The sequence below is a fragment of the Equus przewalskii genome, chromosome 1 (assembly GCF_037783145.1).
Source record: "Equus przewalskii isolate Varuska chromosome 1, EquPr2, whole genome shotgun sequence".
NCBI classification, from domain to species: Eukaryota; Metazoa; Chordata; class Mammalia; order Perissodactyla; family Equidae; genus Equus; species Equus przewalskii.
This window is the reverse complement of record NC_091831.1, coordinates 58,552,872-58,568,544: the sequence shown is the minus strand read 5'-3', so window position 1 is coordinate 58,568,544 and position 15,673 is coordinate 58,552,872. Positions and strand designations below refer to the sequence as shown.

At 49.8% G+C, this 15,673-nt stretch overlaps 1 protein-coding gene across 5 annotated transcripts in view; it reads left to right on the top strand.

Annotated features, from left to right (window-relative positions):
• The window catches only part of LRRC20 (leucine rich repeat containing 20), a 78,490-nt gene that overhangs the window by 36,233 nt on the left and 26,584 nt on the right, over positions 1-15,673 (top strand). The window lies entirely within an intron of this gene.

The window sequence follows — 15,673 nt, the reverse complement described above, 5'->3', positions numbered from 1 at the left end:
AGACCCATTATGATCTTCTGACCTCCAGAACTGTAAGATGATAAATACACTTTTAAGCCACTAAGTTTGTAGTGATTTTTTACAGCAGCGATAGGAAACTAATACACACCAGAAGGATTGGGGACTTCCTGCCTTGGTATCCCCATCTTGCTTGCTTTTCCTGTCCTCCCACCCTACTTCACTGTGGAGCCAGGGCTGCGCCCCAGAGGGGAAGGCTTCCCAGGGAACCACACTGCCCACATTCCTCAGCTCCTCCAGCCTCCGGCCCCTCCTGGAGCACAGAGTCTAGATTCTGGGGGAGTTCAAAATTATTCTTGGTGTGTTTCGTTCAAATCCATGGTAGGATTTGAATAATTATTGGGCCACTCTAAGCTTCTACCTTCTCATCCTAGAGTGGACATAATGATACTACTTCATGGGAACTTTAGAAATCTCATATGCTATTAATTTATCTTTATGTATCCTTATAACCAAACTATATCCTTTTTTTGGAAAGTGACAGGAGTAAATAGAATAAATTCCCTTTGGAGGGGAGTTGGGGGCAGTCTGGAGAGGTATTCCTGCCTCACAAACAGGAGAAGACAACCCCCAAAGTCAGCGGACCCCAGCTGCCCTCTACCCACGCACATCTGGAACACTGGACATTGTTTGCAGCTACATAAACTCGTGCCTCAGTCCTCTGGAGCCCAGCTAGCATTCCCACCCTCTGTGACATGGGACTTTGCAGTTTCCTTTCATTGCCTTGCTGGGACTCTAAGCGCAGACCTCCTTTGCTCTTGGCTTTGAGATTTAAAAGAGTTTCCATCCCCCCCACCCTTCTTACCCACCTCCTGTGCATTTCTCTGGTTGTTATAAAGCTCTAAGGCTTCATGTGAAACAGTTCCCGTTGGTGTTGTTGAATAAGCAATAGATGCATACAGAACGGTATTCCAAGGGTTGGAAAGGGTAGTGGGGGAATAAGGCTCCTTCCTACTCCTGCCCCCAGATAATCCAGGTCCCCCGCCCAGAGGCAACTACCGTTACCAGTTCTGGAGATCTCCTGTGCCAATGTGGGCATCAGTGTATTTAATCTTGTTAGCGTTTACAGGATACCATAGGCAGGCACTGTTGTAAGCACTTTGCAAGTATAAAATTATTTAAATCTTTACAACTCTGTACGGTCAGTACTGTTTTCTCTTTGTTTTAGATGAGGAAACTGAGGCAGAGAGCACATAAGTAACTTGCCTGGGTCACACAGTGAGAAAGAAGGGGTTGGGACTGTGGGTCCAGCTCCAGAGCTCCTTTATAAACTACTGATGAGAGCAGAGTGGAGGCACTGTTTGGCAACTTGCCTTTCTTACTTCGGAATATATTTTAGGAATCGGTCTATGTCAATACAAGAGCTGCCTCGTTCTTCACAGGGCGACACAATGGTTAGCAGTGCACTTCCCAGCCCCAGCCAGAAGAGTATCTGACCCCTTCCCTCTGTTGGCCCAAGGAGTGGATGTGGCTTTTGGAAACTTCACTCCTGTCTCCTCACCCTTTGTCCCCTGCGGGCAGCGGCTGTCTCTGTGCTGATCATGGCCCATTTGAAGGACACATTGCCCTGCAGGGGGGAACGTGATTGCTCATTGATGCAGGTTGCAGCCAAGATGCTGACTGGTCCTCAGTGGGCAGGTATTTTTGGTGCTGACACATTCCTCGCTGCCTGGCTACAAAATTATTGCAGGCCAGCCTCATCTGTCCCTTAATGGAACCAGCAGGCCTTCTGTCTCCACTGGAGTCAGTCTGAGGCCTCTGAGTCAGCCTTGGCAGTTGTCCAAGATAAGGATGATGCGGAAGTAATAAGAAGAACTTGAGGAAGGAGCAGTCCATTTAACAGACACCGGAAACCACCGTTCAGTAGGGATAATAAGTAAGGGAATGTCATGATGGGCTGCTCTCAGGCTGGGGACAGTGTTGGGAGTGGGATGGAGAGGGTCTTCTCCAGAGCCCCTGTTCATCCGAGGAGCCCAGGTTGTTCGACTCTGAACCCTGACGTAAGAGCGCAGGAAGAAACATCTGGAGTCCCCTAATGCAGCCCCCGGGCCCAGAGGACCTCAGCCCTCCCCATCCGAGACAGAGGACGGCAGGCCCTGGGCATTATTGGGACATCAACAACGAGAAAGAATGTGTGTGGCCCCAGTGGGGACGAGCAAAGCTGGACGAGGCTGCGGCGATGTTCAGTTGGAAGCTCAGCACACCGGCCAATCAGGTGGCTGGGCCATTGGCCACACTGTTGTTCTTCCTCTGAAGTGGAAACAGCACAGGAAACCTCACGTGTCCAGGTTGGGGTGGCATAAAGTCCCAGGAGTTAGGCAAGGCTGGGCCTTTGACAGGCATGGGGACTATATGAGGGAAACTGCTTTCTTTGCCCTCCCCCGGTGGCAAGGGGGCCTGGAAGCAGTTCCATGGTTTGGTTCCCACTCAAAACCTACCACATCTATTATGAACAACTTTGCACTCATAAATTTGACAACTTAGAAGAAATGTGCCAGTTCCTTGAAAACCACAAACTACCAAAACCGAACCAAGATGAAATAGACAATCTGAATAGTTCTATAACCATTAAAGAAATTGAATTCCTAAGTAAAAAGATCCCAAAAAAGAAGTTTCTAGGCCCAGATGATTTCACTGGAGAATTGTATCAAACTTTTAAATGAGAATTAACATCAATCTTACGTAGTTTCTTCCAGAAATAGAAGAGAAGGACACACTTTCTAAACCATACTACGAAGCCAGTGTTACTTCAGTTTCAAATCTGGAGAAGGACAGTACAAAAAGAAAAGCAAAGGAAAGAAAAATACAGACCAATATCTCTCACACAAAGATTCTCAGCAAAATACTAACAATCAAATCCAGCGATGTATAAAAAGGATTATATGCCATGACCAATGGTATTTATCAGTTTTTCCAAATGTGCAAGATTTGGCTCAACATTTGAAAATCAGTCAGTGTATCTATTATATCAAAGGCGAAAGAAGAAGAATCATACAGTCATACCTGTTGACAAAGAAAAAGCAGTTGACAAACCCCAACACCCATCCATGATTAAAAAATCAGCAAACTGGGAATACCCAGGAAGTAGCTCAACTTGGTAAGGAACATCTATGAAAGTCCCATAGCAAACATCAGACTTAACGATGAGATGCTTTCCCCGTGAGACTGGGAACAGGTAAGGATGTCTGCTCTCATCCTGAGAGTTCTAACCACTGCAGTGAGACAAGAAAAAGAAATCAAAGGCAAGTACATTGGAAATGAAGAAATAAAACTGTCTCCATTTGCAGGTGACGTGATTGTCTACATAGCAAACCCCAAGGAATCTACAAAAAAAAACCAAAGCCAAAAAACCCTCCTGGAACTAATAAATGAGTTCAGCAAGTTCCCAGGATACAAGATCAACTCAAAACCTAGCAGGTTGTGCACACTCATCCTCCCAATGCTTTCCTTGGCTTCTTGTCTCCCTTGGAGTAGATCCACTGTTGTCTCATAGGTCCTGCATAACCTGGTTCCAGACGCATCTCGACAACTTTCCCTCACTCACTCCCTGCTCCAGGCATGCTGACCTCTTCTCTGTTCCTGGATGTGCCCAGTTCTTTCCTGCCTTAGGGCACTTGTCCTTGCTATTGCCCTGATAGCTTTCCCTGGGGCTCTTTGCACAACGGGTTCCTTCTCATCCTCCACTCTGGCCTTAAAGGCCTTCCTAGCCATCTGAGATCATGCTGTTGATTTGTTGTCCTTGTCATTGCTTTCTCCCCCACTGGTGTGCGGGCTTGTTGAGGGAGGGTCTAGAGTTGCACCTGCTCGCCCCAGGGTCACACGGTGCTGCTGGGCGTTGTGTGTGGGTGAGCCAGTGGGGGCTGTTTTGGTATCACTGTGACTGACTTTCCTGTAAGCCCTGTGTCCCAGCGGCATCCACTTTCTCTTTTATTTCCCCTTTTGATTCTTGCATTTAATGTTAGCTTTCACTTTTATTTCCACAAAAGGCTTTATAATCCAAGAATTAAGTCTCCTGGGTCCTGTCCCTCTCTAACAGAAATAGTTCTATGTATGGACTGCTTTTACTTTCCAGAGATTATCCCTTTTGTGTGCATGTACAGGGCTGAGTATATAGTAGGAGCTTGGTAAATATCTGTGTTGTGCAGCACACCGTGCCTTTCACAGCACTCTCAACCCATCCTCACAGCCCTGCTGTAAAGGGGCAGGGGAGTCCTTCTCGTGAGGGCATCTGGAGAGAGGAGGGGCCCAAGGACATCTGACCCCTCCCCTAAACAGGCAGGGATTGGCTGAGAACCTGCCCTGAGCACAGGTGCTGCAGGGACCAGGGATGCAGCAGCGCAAGAGCTGGGTGCGGAATGGCCCACTTCTCTTGGGGAGTCTGACTGGGGCTCCATCCTGGTTTGGGGGTTGGGAGAGGAAAGTCAGGTATCTGGGGGAGAGACTGGGGTTTGTGTGGACTTGGACAAGTTATTTCATTTCTCTGTAAATTGGGGGTAATGGTTATAATAAAATTAAAATGATGATTGCGTGTATACTACTAGAGTACCTGGAACATAGTAGGCCTCAACAGATGTTAGCCATCATTGTTGGTCTTTGTTGTAATCTCCATGCCTAGTGAGCTAAACCTTTGATAGCCGGCAGAAGACCTCTTTCCTGGAAACCCTCCCCCTGCTCCAGCCCAGCCCTCCAGCACTTTCTGCACTGCGGCAGGAGCCTGACTCACTGGAGCGGGCCGGCCTTGCCCCTCCAGAGTGGGTCTGGGCCCCTTTGAAGCTTGGCAATGGAAAGGCTCCCCTTCCTTCCCAATTTCAGCGCAGCCCCTTTGATTACTCCCATGCAGCTTACACGGCTGAATGCCAAGGATGCGAGCCTTGCCTACCCAGCTGCCACTCCCTCTCGGCCGTCTGCTTTTCAGGAAAGCTTCTGAGCTGGCGAGAGGCCGCCTTTCAGGTGGATGCAGCCCCTCCTCCTTCAGCTGAGCCTTTCCTTAGAGCCTGCCACCAGACAGGCTGGACGTCAGAGAGCAGCCTTCCCGGGGGATGTAGAGCTGAGCTGGGGTGGGGGGGTGATTTTGTATCCACAAGTCTCTTAATCTTCAGAGCAATGATCTCCAGAGAGGGATCCACCGAGCAAGGACTTGGAAAGCTGCCTAAGCTCTACTGAGTGATAAAGCAGGTCTCAAAAGAGGATATAGTGCGTGATTCCATTTTTGTTTTTCTTAAAACAATATCTATCTAGCCATCTATTAGCGTGTACATAGAAAAATATGGAAGAATGCATACCAAACAACATCGGTCCTCTCTAGGGGTGGAAATACATGGGATTTCCATTTTTCTGTGTTCCGTATTTTTGTGATGACAGTATTTTTACAGTGAGCATGCACTGCTTTATAAACGGGAAATGCATTTAAAGTTAAACAAACTGTATCAGTCAGGATAGGCCAATTTTGCATCAGGAATAAATAATCCCAAATCTCAGTGGCTTAAAACAGCAAAATCTTGTGTTTCCAGTGGGGATAGCATTGGGTTTCTGTGGTCGTTGTCAGCGTTGTTCACGTGCCTGAATGCCAGGCTGCCTGCCACCTTCTGGAGTGATGGAGGACTGGACCAGGACTTCTGTCGAGAAAACGGCTCCAGCACAAACAAGGCCCAGGGGGTCTATGCCCAGAGTGGGAAAAATGGTAAAAGAGTGATAAGAAGTATCTCCCTTGGTGATAACAGATTTCAGCAACAACCTCTCATTTTAAGCAGTGTGCATTTCTGAGGCTTCTCCAAGATAAACCAGCTGCAAATGTTATTCATGTCAGGGTGCTGGGAGTCAGTAAGGGGAGTGGCTAAAAGCATGGACCCTGGAGCCAGACTGGCCTGAGGTCAGACCCTGGCCCTGCTGGTTCCCACGTCTTGATGTGTAAAATGGGATTCATTCAACACCTGCTTTAGTGAGTGAGCCTCAGGATTAAGTCGAGGTGAACCGTGATCTGCGGTTCAGAGCAGACGTTTCTGGAGGCAGGGGTGCCTTGTTTGGCTGTGCTTTGTAATTAGCCAAGCCGGTGAGGCAGCAGTCTTGGCCTTCTGACCCCTGGGCGGCAGAATGTAGGGAGTTGACACTGGTTTGTAAAGTTTGGAAGGGTAAGTCTCCCGGGGTCTATCTGGCTGTAAGCTTCTCCAGTTTCAGGGCCATCATTCTCTCCAAGCAACCCTGTTCATAAAGCCCTTTGCCCACCCCTTTGGAGGCAGCCCAGTGTCTTTGGAGCCAGACAGGTCTGGTATAAGATTTCAGCTGCCCCACCAATACTACCGGTGTGGCGCAGGGCAAATCATGTAACATCTCTGAGCCCTCGGTTTTTTCATCTCTAAAAAAAGAGATAATAAAATCTTACCTCTGAGTTGCTATGAAAATTAAAGGAGATGATATGTGTATAGCACTTGGCATACAGTAGGTGCTCAATAAATATTTAACGCCTTCCTTTCCTTAGGTGTAGGAAAGAGAAAGGACATAAATCATTCAGTCAAGAAAACCCAGATCATAGAAGCATGGTGGGCTGCCCCGGGCGCCCAGGACCTGGAGACAGAGCAGGGATTTGATTAGGGAGGGGCATGTCTTTTCATCTGCTGAACCTGTGACCACTGTTTAGTAGGTCCAGGCTCAGGCCCAGGCCCAGGAACAGGTAGTGAGCGCTCTGGGCAGAGAGGGTCCCTGCCCTCCGCCCTCTCCCCTAGCCCTAGGAGGAGTGGGTGTGACTGTGCAAAGACCTGGGCACGATGTTCGTTCTAGCAGCACATGAGCACAGGAGATTTGCAGGGCTTGAGTCATGGCTGGAGCAGGATAGAGACGTAGATCACTTTACAACATAGGAGGCAGGAACAGACTATGGGGAAAGGACGGTCTCTTCAATGAATGGTGTTGGGAAAACCAGACACCCACATGAAAAAGAATGAACTCGACCACTATCTTACACCATACACAAAATTTAACTCAAAATGGATTAAAGAATTGAATGTAAGACCTGAAACCATAAAATTCCCAGAAGAAAATATAGGTGGTAAGCTCCTTGACGTAGGTCTTGGTGATGAATTTATGGATCTGACTCTAAAAGCAAAGGCGACAAAAGCGAAAATGAATAAATGGGACTACATCAAACTGAAAAGCTTCTGCACAGCAAAGGAAACCATCAACAAAATGAAAAGGCAACCTACTGAATGGACTATCTATCCGTTAAGGGGTTAATATCCAAAATATATAAAGAACTCACACAACTCAATGACAAAGCACCAAATAATCCAATTAAACAATGGGTAGAGGATCTAAATAGACATTTTTCTAGAGAAGACATACAGGTGGCCAAGAAGTACACGAAACAATGCTTAACGTCACTAATCATCAGGGAAATGCAAATCAAAACCACAGTGAGCTGTCACCTCACACCTGTTAGAACATCTGTTATCAAAAAGACAAGAGAGAACAAGTGTTGGTGAGAATGTAGAGAAAAGGGAATCCTTGTGCACTGTTGGTGGGAATGTAAACTGGTACAGCCACTATGGAAAACAGTATGGAGGTTCCTCAAGAAATTAAAAATAGAAGTACCATATGATCCAGCAATTCCACTTCTGAGTATTTATCCCAAGAAAATGAAAACATTAATCTTAAAAGATATACACATCCCTATGTTCATTGCAGTATTATTTACAATAGCCAAGATATGGAAACAGCCTAAGTGCCCATCAATGGATGAATGGATAAAGAAGATGTGAGATATATACACACACAACACATATATAGAATACTACTCAGCCATAAAAAAAGAATGAAATCTTGCCATTTGTACAACATGGATGGACCCTGAGATGGAAAACTCAGCAGGTCCACAACCCAAGTGCTCATCTTACCCCAGCCCACCCACCTCTATCACCATCCCCTCTTCCAGCCCTTGCTAGCAAGCCGGGAGCTCAGAAGAGAGGCCACTGGGTTGGGACGGGCAGCTTTCCAAGTCTGCATGAGGAGAAGCCGTGGCTGCAGGGGAGGAGAGCTCCCAAATGGCCGGGCCTCTTCTCCCTCTTTTCCGGTCCCCTCATTCCTCCCCCGGCCTTACTGTGACTTAGGAGATGGGAAAAGGTGCAGTTTGGCTGCATGTGGTCTTAAGAGGCAGGGGACCTGGGTTCGGACCCTAGCTCTGCCATTTATGAGCTGTAGGATTTGGCCTTAAGTACTGAATGTCCAAGCCTCAGTCATCTTATCTGCAACATGGGGGTGACACTAATGCCGACCTTGTGGGGTGGTCATGAGACTTAAAGGAGACCATACAGGGAAAGCAATTAGCACAGTACCAGCCCCTACAAGGTGCTTGGTAATAGTGTTTATTTTTATCAGGAGAGACTGGTTGTGGGTGATCTTGGAATGGCCAGAGAAGGCAGAACCAGGTGGGCAGTGCCAAGCAGATGGCTCTCAGTTCAGGCCCCAGCATTGGGTTCCTAGATTTAGCAAATAAAATACAGGATGCCCAGTTAAATTTGAATTTTAGGTAAACAATGAATACTTTTTTAGTATAAGTATGTCCCATGTAGTATTTGAAATGTACTTATACTAAAGAAAAATTAGTTTATTTGAAATTCAAAATTGTGTCCTGCATTTTATCTGGCAACCTTCTACCAGTGGCACAAAGGCAAGGAGATGGGGGTAGGGAGTGCTGTAACTGAGGCAAAGACTTGGCCACTGCTCAGGACCCTGGCTGTTCCTGGAGAGTGGGCAGGTGTAGAGCCAAGGTGCGTGGGGTAACCTCCTCCCCTCAACTGGACAGACGGACACACACATACACATACACCCTGTGCTACAGGGTAAGCGCCCTGTGCCAGGCCTGGGAGCAGCAGGAAGAATTTGGGGAATTTGTGGTCAAGTCAGCTGTCAAAGTCCGTTTATCCCTCCATTTGTTCATTCGTTCATTTGGCAAACCTTTCCTGAGCACCCTCTTGGCAGGCCTTATGCTGGGTGCACAGGAGACAAGGGTGAACCGCACTGGTCCTAGCCCCTGAGGGGCTCCTGGTCTGGCTTTGGGTCCCGGTTTGGTAATGTGGCTTCAGTCTTCTCCCTTAGAGCTGAACCCTGACCTGTTCCAATTCCTGGACCTGGCCCAGGGCTTCCCAGGGCGCTGCTGTCCTCTTTGTTAGACACGCCAACCCTGCCTGCCCGCCTGCCTGAGGTTCTCACACCCCACAGGACCAGTTCTGCCTAGTTCCCCATTTTCTCTTTCTTGGGCCCCTGCCCTCTCTTCCTGGGGGCTGCTTTGCTCTCCCTGGCCCAGCAGGACCTGGGTACCCACAGTGGAGGGAGAGATGCCTCTTCAGCCTGGGCTTTATCTATGGGACTTTGGATCCAGGCAGAGGGCCACCCATACACCTGCTCCTGATATCAAACCTAAAGTGAGTTTGCTCACCCATCACGCAGCAAGCCAATCTCTGACACCGGGCGTAGTGGAAGAAGGTAAGAATTTTATTGCAAATCAAAACTATGACGCACGGCATGCAACACATAGAATAGACAGGCACGCCTGTGAGGACAACTCTTAGAGCTTCAGCCCCAGGGCCACATGCTCCCCCTCCCCTACCTAAAACCCCAAATAAAAGCACTTGCTTGTAGCTTTTTGGGGAGTTTGGGATTACAGTGTGAACTGCCCATTCTCCTTGCTCAGTGCTTTGCAATATATTTTGGCGATTGACCCCTTGTTGGATATATGATTTGTAAATATTTTCTCCCAGTTGGCGGGTTGGTTTTTTGTTTCGATCCTGGCTTCCTTTGCCTTCCAGAAGCTCTTTAGTCTGATAAAGTCCCTAGTTGATTTTTTCTTTTGTTTCCCTTGTCCAAGTAGACATGGTATTTGAAAAGATCCTTTTAAGTTTGATGTCAAAGAGGGTACTACCTACATTTTCTTCCAGAAGTTTTATGATTTCAGGTCTTACCTTCAAGTCTTTGGTCCATTTTGAGTCTGTTTTTGTGTATGGAGAAAGATACTGGTCTACTTTCATTCTTTTGCATGCAGCTGTTAATTCAGGGAAATATTAATTCCTTCACCCTCAGTTTCGCTCCTACCCTCAGCACGATGTCCCCTGAACCTGGACATGAGCAGTGAGTGCCTAGCAGCCTGCGAGGCAAGCCTGTTTGAGCTGCAGAAAGAAAGCCTCTCTGGTCATTCTGGGTACTTCTGTTTAAGGATGCCCTGGTCCCTAAACCAGCCTCAGGAAAGACCTTAAATGTGTTACCCTGAGCTGGAGTGAGGGATCCTGGGGGCTTCCTAAACTGGTCGTGACCCCTGGTTTTCGTCTCCGGGGCACTGGGCAGAGCCTTCTCAGCTCTCAGTGTCCCAGACTAGATCGGCCTGTCTCCACCATCTGCAGGCTGACTGGCGGCAGGACGTTCCTACCCTGAGTATAGTGGCGGGGCAAGCGAGGCTCCCGCCAGTCAGGGACAGTCCCTTGGGGTCCTCCGTGGTGGGAGCAGGCTGCCAGCTGGGGCAGGGTGCAGGGTGAGGCCTCTGAGACCTCCAGAGAGTGACCTTCTGTCAGCTTCTGTGGCCCCACGGCCCTGCACACAGAGGCAAGCTCCCAAAAGGCTATCAGAAGCTGCCTCTAGGGGTGGATGCTTCTTGCAATTCTGAGCCACTTTGTGGTTATAATTAGACTCAGGCCCAAGATGGTTTGATAAAAGCCTGTCTTTTTTTTTTTTTTAATAATTCTGAACACATCAAATATTGGAGGTAACAAAATCAAGAGATGGGAGATTCTCTTCCCCACCCCCCACAGCAGTTACCCTGGTTGCCCCCGAGCTGTGGGGTCTGGCCCTGTAGTATGAAGGGACCAAGCCAGCATATGAGACCTCTCGCAAGCTCACGCACTGTGCGTCAGTGATGCTGTGGCCATGTTTATCAGCTCCCCGCTGCTTGGTGCTCCAAACATCTGCTCCCCAAAGGCCTTAGGACCCTGCAGGCGCTTTCCAAGTAGCAAAGAATGGTCTTGTGTTCATACAGTATCAGGCAGAGAGCATTTTCTTCTCGTCTAAGCCTGAGTCTAGTAGGTACTCAGTGCTAACTGGATTACTGGGTTCACCAGGTGCCCTGTGTGCTTTGCCATATCTGTCTGCCTGTCTGTCATCCATCCATCTTTCCGTCTATCTCACATACTTACATAGGATTTACTGTGTGCCTAGCACTGTTCAGAGCCTTTTTCATGTATGAATTCATTTAAATTCACAGCACTCCTACAGAAAGGTTCTACTACTGTCCTCATTTTACAGATGAAGAAACTGAGGCAAAGATAAACAACTTGCCCTAGGTCACACAGTCAGGAAGTAGCAGAGTCTGAATTTGAACCTGGAGACATCAGGCTCCAAAGCCTGGGTTTGTCACGTTGACCTTAAACAGCCAGCCAGTTATTTCTCAAGCAAGAGTGGATCTATTCAAGATCAACAAAGAATTGCAATTTGGGATGTTCATGCTACGGCAAACCACAGGCGAAACCAGAGAGAAAAGAAAGGGCTTGCTTTTATAGAGCAAAAGGCTGGGGGGGGGGGGGGGGCCTGTTGTAAAGGAAAGTCCAATGGCTACAGTAACAATTCTGGGGGTGGCGGCTCCTCCTTGGCTGGGCTGTGTTGCTTCTCGCTGGCTGGGCTGTTGCCAGGAGGGGAGAGAAATATTCCTTTAGTAGTAAAAAGGTTGTACTTCCTGCCTGAGATGTAAGCACACCTCTCTTCCTGTTTAGAGTAATTGGCGGTGTATCACAGGGCAGGAGAGCTGCCCCTACAGATCTTCTCGACTTCAATTTAGGTGAGGTTTCTTTTATTAATTCCCACAGTCGTGCTGGCACTGGTGGCCTCTCACCAGAAGCCGTGGGAGGAGTGGTGCTGAGGGACCTCCCCTGTCTATGTGGGGCCGTACCCCAACCTCGTCTGTAACCCAGCAGATGAGACCTGCTAGGGGATGCAGTGAGTTCCAGGAAGGGAGGACCCACAGCTGGCAGTGAGGAAGCCTTCCCAGGGTGGTACAGGCGTGCTGAACTCCTGACCATGGAAACGAAACCAAACCTGGGGACAGCCAGGACAGTTGAGGATGTTGGCCACCTCCCTGTCTGCAGTGCCGAGCCATGTCTGCCACAGAACTCAGCAACTGGAGCTGTGCCCTCGAAAGTGTCCTCTGATCACCAGCTGCTGTCCCGGGGAGGCCAGGCTGGCTCCCTAAGTGGTCCATTATAGGCCCCACTGGCAGACAGGCTGTGAACCTGGGATTTGGAGGTGTCGTGGCAGCCAGATCCCACAGAGCCTGGCAGTCGTGTCCCTAGAAAATGAGAGCTTAGAGAAATGCACCAAACAGGAACCAAACAGCCAGGAAAATTGGGCCATGTTCTCATCCGAGAGCAAATGTCCATTCCAGGGAAGCAGCTTCTAAGACTCCACAAGGCAGCCACACCCTGCCTGGCCCTGGCCAGCCCAGTGCCGCTCACCCCCTGCCTGGAATGTGCATTCCACAACCCCCTCCACTGGCGTAAATCAGCTCGGGCCCAGATTCTTCATCTGGCAACAGTGTCCAGCGAGAATTGAATAATGCTTTTATGGAAAGCAATGATAACTGTTTCCATTTTAGACAAGTAGAAATGAACAAATCAACTTAAGTAAAAACAGTGGTATACATGGAACAGAAATTTGGCAAAATTGTGAGAGTGATACTCAAATGCATTCATTTATTCATTTGTATACTCATCAAATATTTATTGAGTGCTCGCTGTGTGCTGGGCACTGTTGTGGGCGCTTTTCTACAACAGAGGCCAACCCCACCTCGTGTGGCTTCCATTCCCATGGAGGGAGCAGACAATATGCAAACAAGTCACGGTGTTAGGTAACAGTGATGTTGTGAAAGTAAATACTGCAGGGAACAGAAACTGCTGGGAGAGGGTCCTACTTTAGTAAGGTGACATTTGAGCAAAGACACAAATGAAGTGGGGCAGCAGCCTTGCAAATATATCGGTAAAGAGCATTCTAGAAAGAGGGAACTGTAAGTGCCAAGACCTGGAGGCAGCAGCATGCTCGGAGTGTTTGAGGAAGCTGCCTGGCAAAGGCACGATTGGGAAGTACTGGACTAGATGTTCTCCAGTGTGCCTCTGACTCTGTGACATTATAACGTGATCTGGACGGGGACGTTTTCTGGTTTAAGGCCTGGCTGTCTATGAACCTGGCTGCTGGAGGGGTCCTGGGTTTGTGTGGGGAGCACAGGTTCTGCTGACAGAGCCTTGCCTTCAGGATGTCCCTGAAGATGGGAAAATGAGAGGTAGGCCAGGCCCCCTGCGCTGTCTGTTGCCTCCTAGGGGGAGAAGAGTCATTGTTCATGAAATATTTGCTGAGTGATTGCAAGAGCCCCTCAGGGGGCTGGATGTAGGGAACAGAGATGAATCAGATACAGTTCGCGACCGCCAGAGCCCCAGCGTGGGGGAGCAGGGGGCCTGCAGTGTGGCTGGTACTCAGGTGACTCAGGTGTGTGGGTCCAGAGGGCTCTCGTGGTGGGGATCTGTCCTCCCTGTGGAACCCTGGGAGGCGCTGTAGGGACCTCAGAGAGGTTCATCTCCCACATCCCAGGGCCGCATCGTGGAGCCAGAGTGGAGTGTGGAACATGGAGGGAGAGCAGGGCCAGCTGCATAACTGGGGGGGCGGGGGGGGGGCCGGGGGCAGACAGGGCAAAATGGAAAAGCAGAACCCTCGTTCAAAAAGCAGGAGAAAATTCCTGTTAAAGGGACGTAGGAAGCTTTTTCCTTTCTTCCAAGATCTCTCTCTCAGTGTGTCATGTTGCTTTTCGTTTGCTATTTAATGTCCTTCTAAGTAAGGAAAAATTAAAACTTTATTAGTGTGAATTTTACCATTCATCTTTATATTGTACAATACCAGTTTTACATGCAAATATCAGAGCATTTAACTCACATATAGAATCATGAAATTATGCCATTTGTATTTTGCGGCTTGTTTCCAAAAAGTGCCTCGAGTGGGCCAGAAGGACAAACTCCAGCCAGGCTCGGGAAGGCTGGGAGGAGGAAGAGAGGAGGTACGGGCTCTCTCAGTGCCTGGGCTCTGGGGTCTGGGGAGGTCCAGCCAGGCATCCAAGGGTCTTTAGACCTCTGCCTCAGGATGCGCTCAATCTCTGGGTCAAGGGTGGGCGAGAGGCTCCTTCCTGCCAAGAGTCAGCCTCCAGCGGCCACCCACCAGACACACTTTGATGCTGCCAGCCCAGGGGCTGGGGGAGGCGGGGCGGGGTGGGGGGAACAGCTGACACCGTGCTCCCCTCTGAGATGCCACGGGCACACGTGCCTGACTGACCCTCCCTGTGCTCAGGCCCCTCCTGGGATGGAGGGCTGCAGCAGTTGCAGAGTAGGGGCAAGGAGGGGAGGCCAGTGTTATCCTGGGGTGAGAACAGGCAGGAGAGCGGGCTGCTGAGAGCCTGTCCTGAGGAGACGGTGGGAGGCAGGACCACATGCGAGCTGAGACTCCGTGGCTCCAGGTCTACCTGCAAAACACAGATTCAGGAGTAAAATTATTAAGGCTTTCAAGATGGCAGCGCAGAACATTCAACCCCAAGTGCGGGGCCTTTCTGAGCCTGGGGCCCTGTGGGCCTGCGCCGGTCATGTGCCCATGAAGCTGGCCCTGGGGAGAAGAGCTGAGGTCATTGTTCAGGTCACTTGGCATTTCAGGTCCTCAGTTTCCTTTAGGGCAGATGGGGTGGGAGGCTCGCTGAGGTCCCACGTGGACTGGACAGGGCCTGGGAAACCAGCAGACACCAAGGCCCCTGGGGGCGCTCTCCTCATGGTTCTGCTTCTGTCTCCCCGACTCTCCTGCTTCCTCTGCTTCCTCAGGTTCCTCCCTAACGTTTGCTGGGCATCTACTGTGTGCCAGACACTGGGTGAAGCACTTTGCATTCATCTGATCTTCACAACAGCCCTGTGCTGTGGTGATAATACTGCGCGTACGAATGCTAACCCTGTACCAGCACCCGGCCTCTCAGATGTCACCCTCACCAACCCCATGAGGCGGGAATTGTTATTAGCCCCTTCTGTAGATGAGGAAACTAAGAGCTAATAGGTTAGATAACTATCTGAGTGAACAACTTGTAGGTGGCACAGTTGGGGGTTGAACTCAGGCAGTGGGGTCCCCAGATGCCCCACAGGGGGCCCTGCATTATGCTACCTCCCCCTGCCGCCACATTGACTCCTGGCTTCCGCCCCTCATCCCTCCCCTTGTGCAGGGCCCCTGCGGGTGCCCTGGCTCTGCAGGACACAGCATTTCAGCATCAGCCTCCACCACGCCCAGCACTGCCTCGCCAGGTTCCCAACATAGGGACTCCCACTGGCCCAGCTCACCTCCTCACACAGGTCGCCGGTCAGCTTTTGGAGCAGCTGCTCTACGGGCAGGAACCCACACGCCTCTGGTCTGCTGTGGCCGGACAGGGGAGCAGGGTCATGTGACACAGAAAGAACTTGGCTGCCTGGTGGCTCCTTGAGCAGGGAAGCCATGAAAAGTGATGTCTCTCAAATGGGCTGCAGGATGTGGGGAGCCCAGGGGCTGCCCATCCTGACCTGTCCCATCAAGGCCCAGAGTTGAGGCTTTGTCTGAGGGAGGAGCCGGCACATCCTGACCC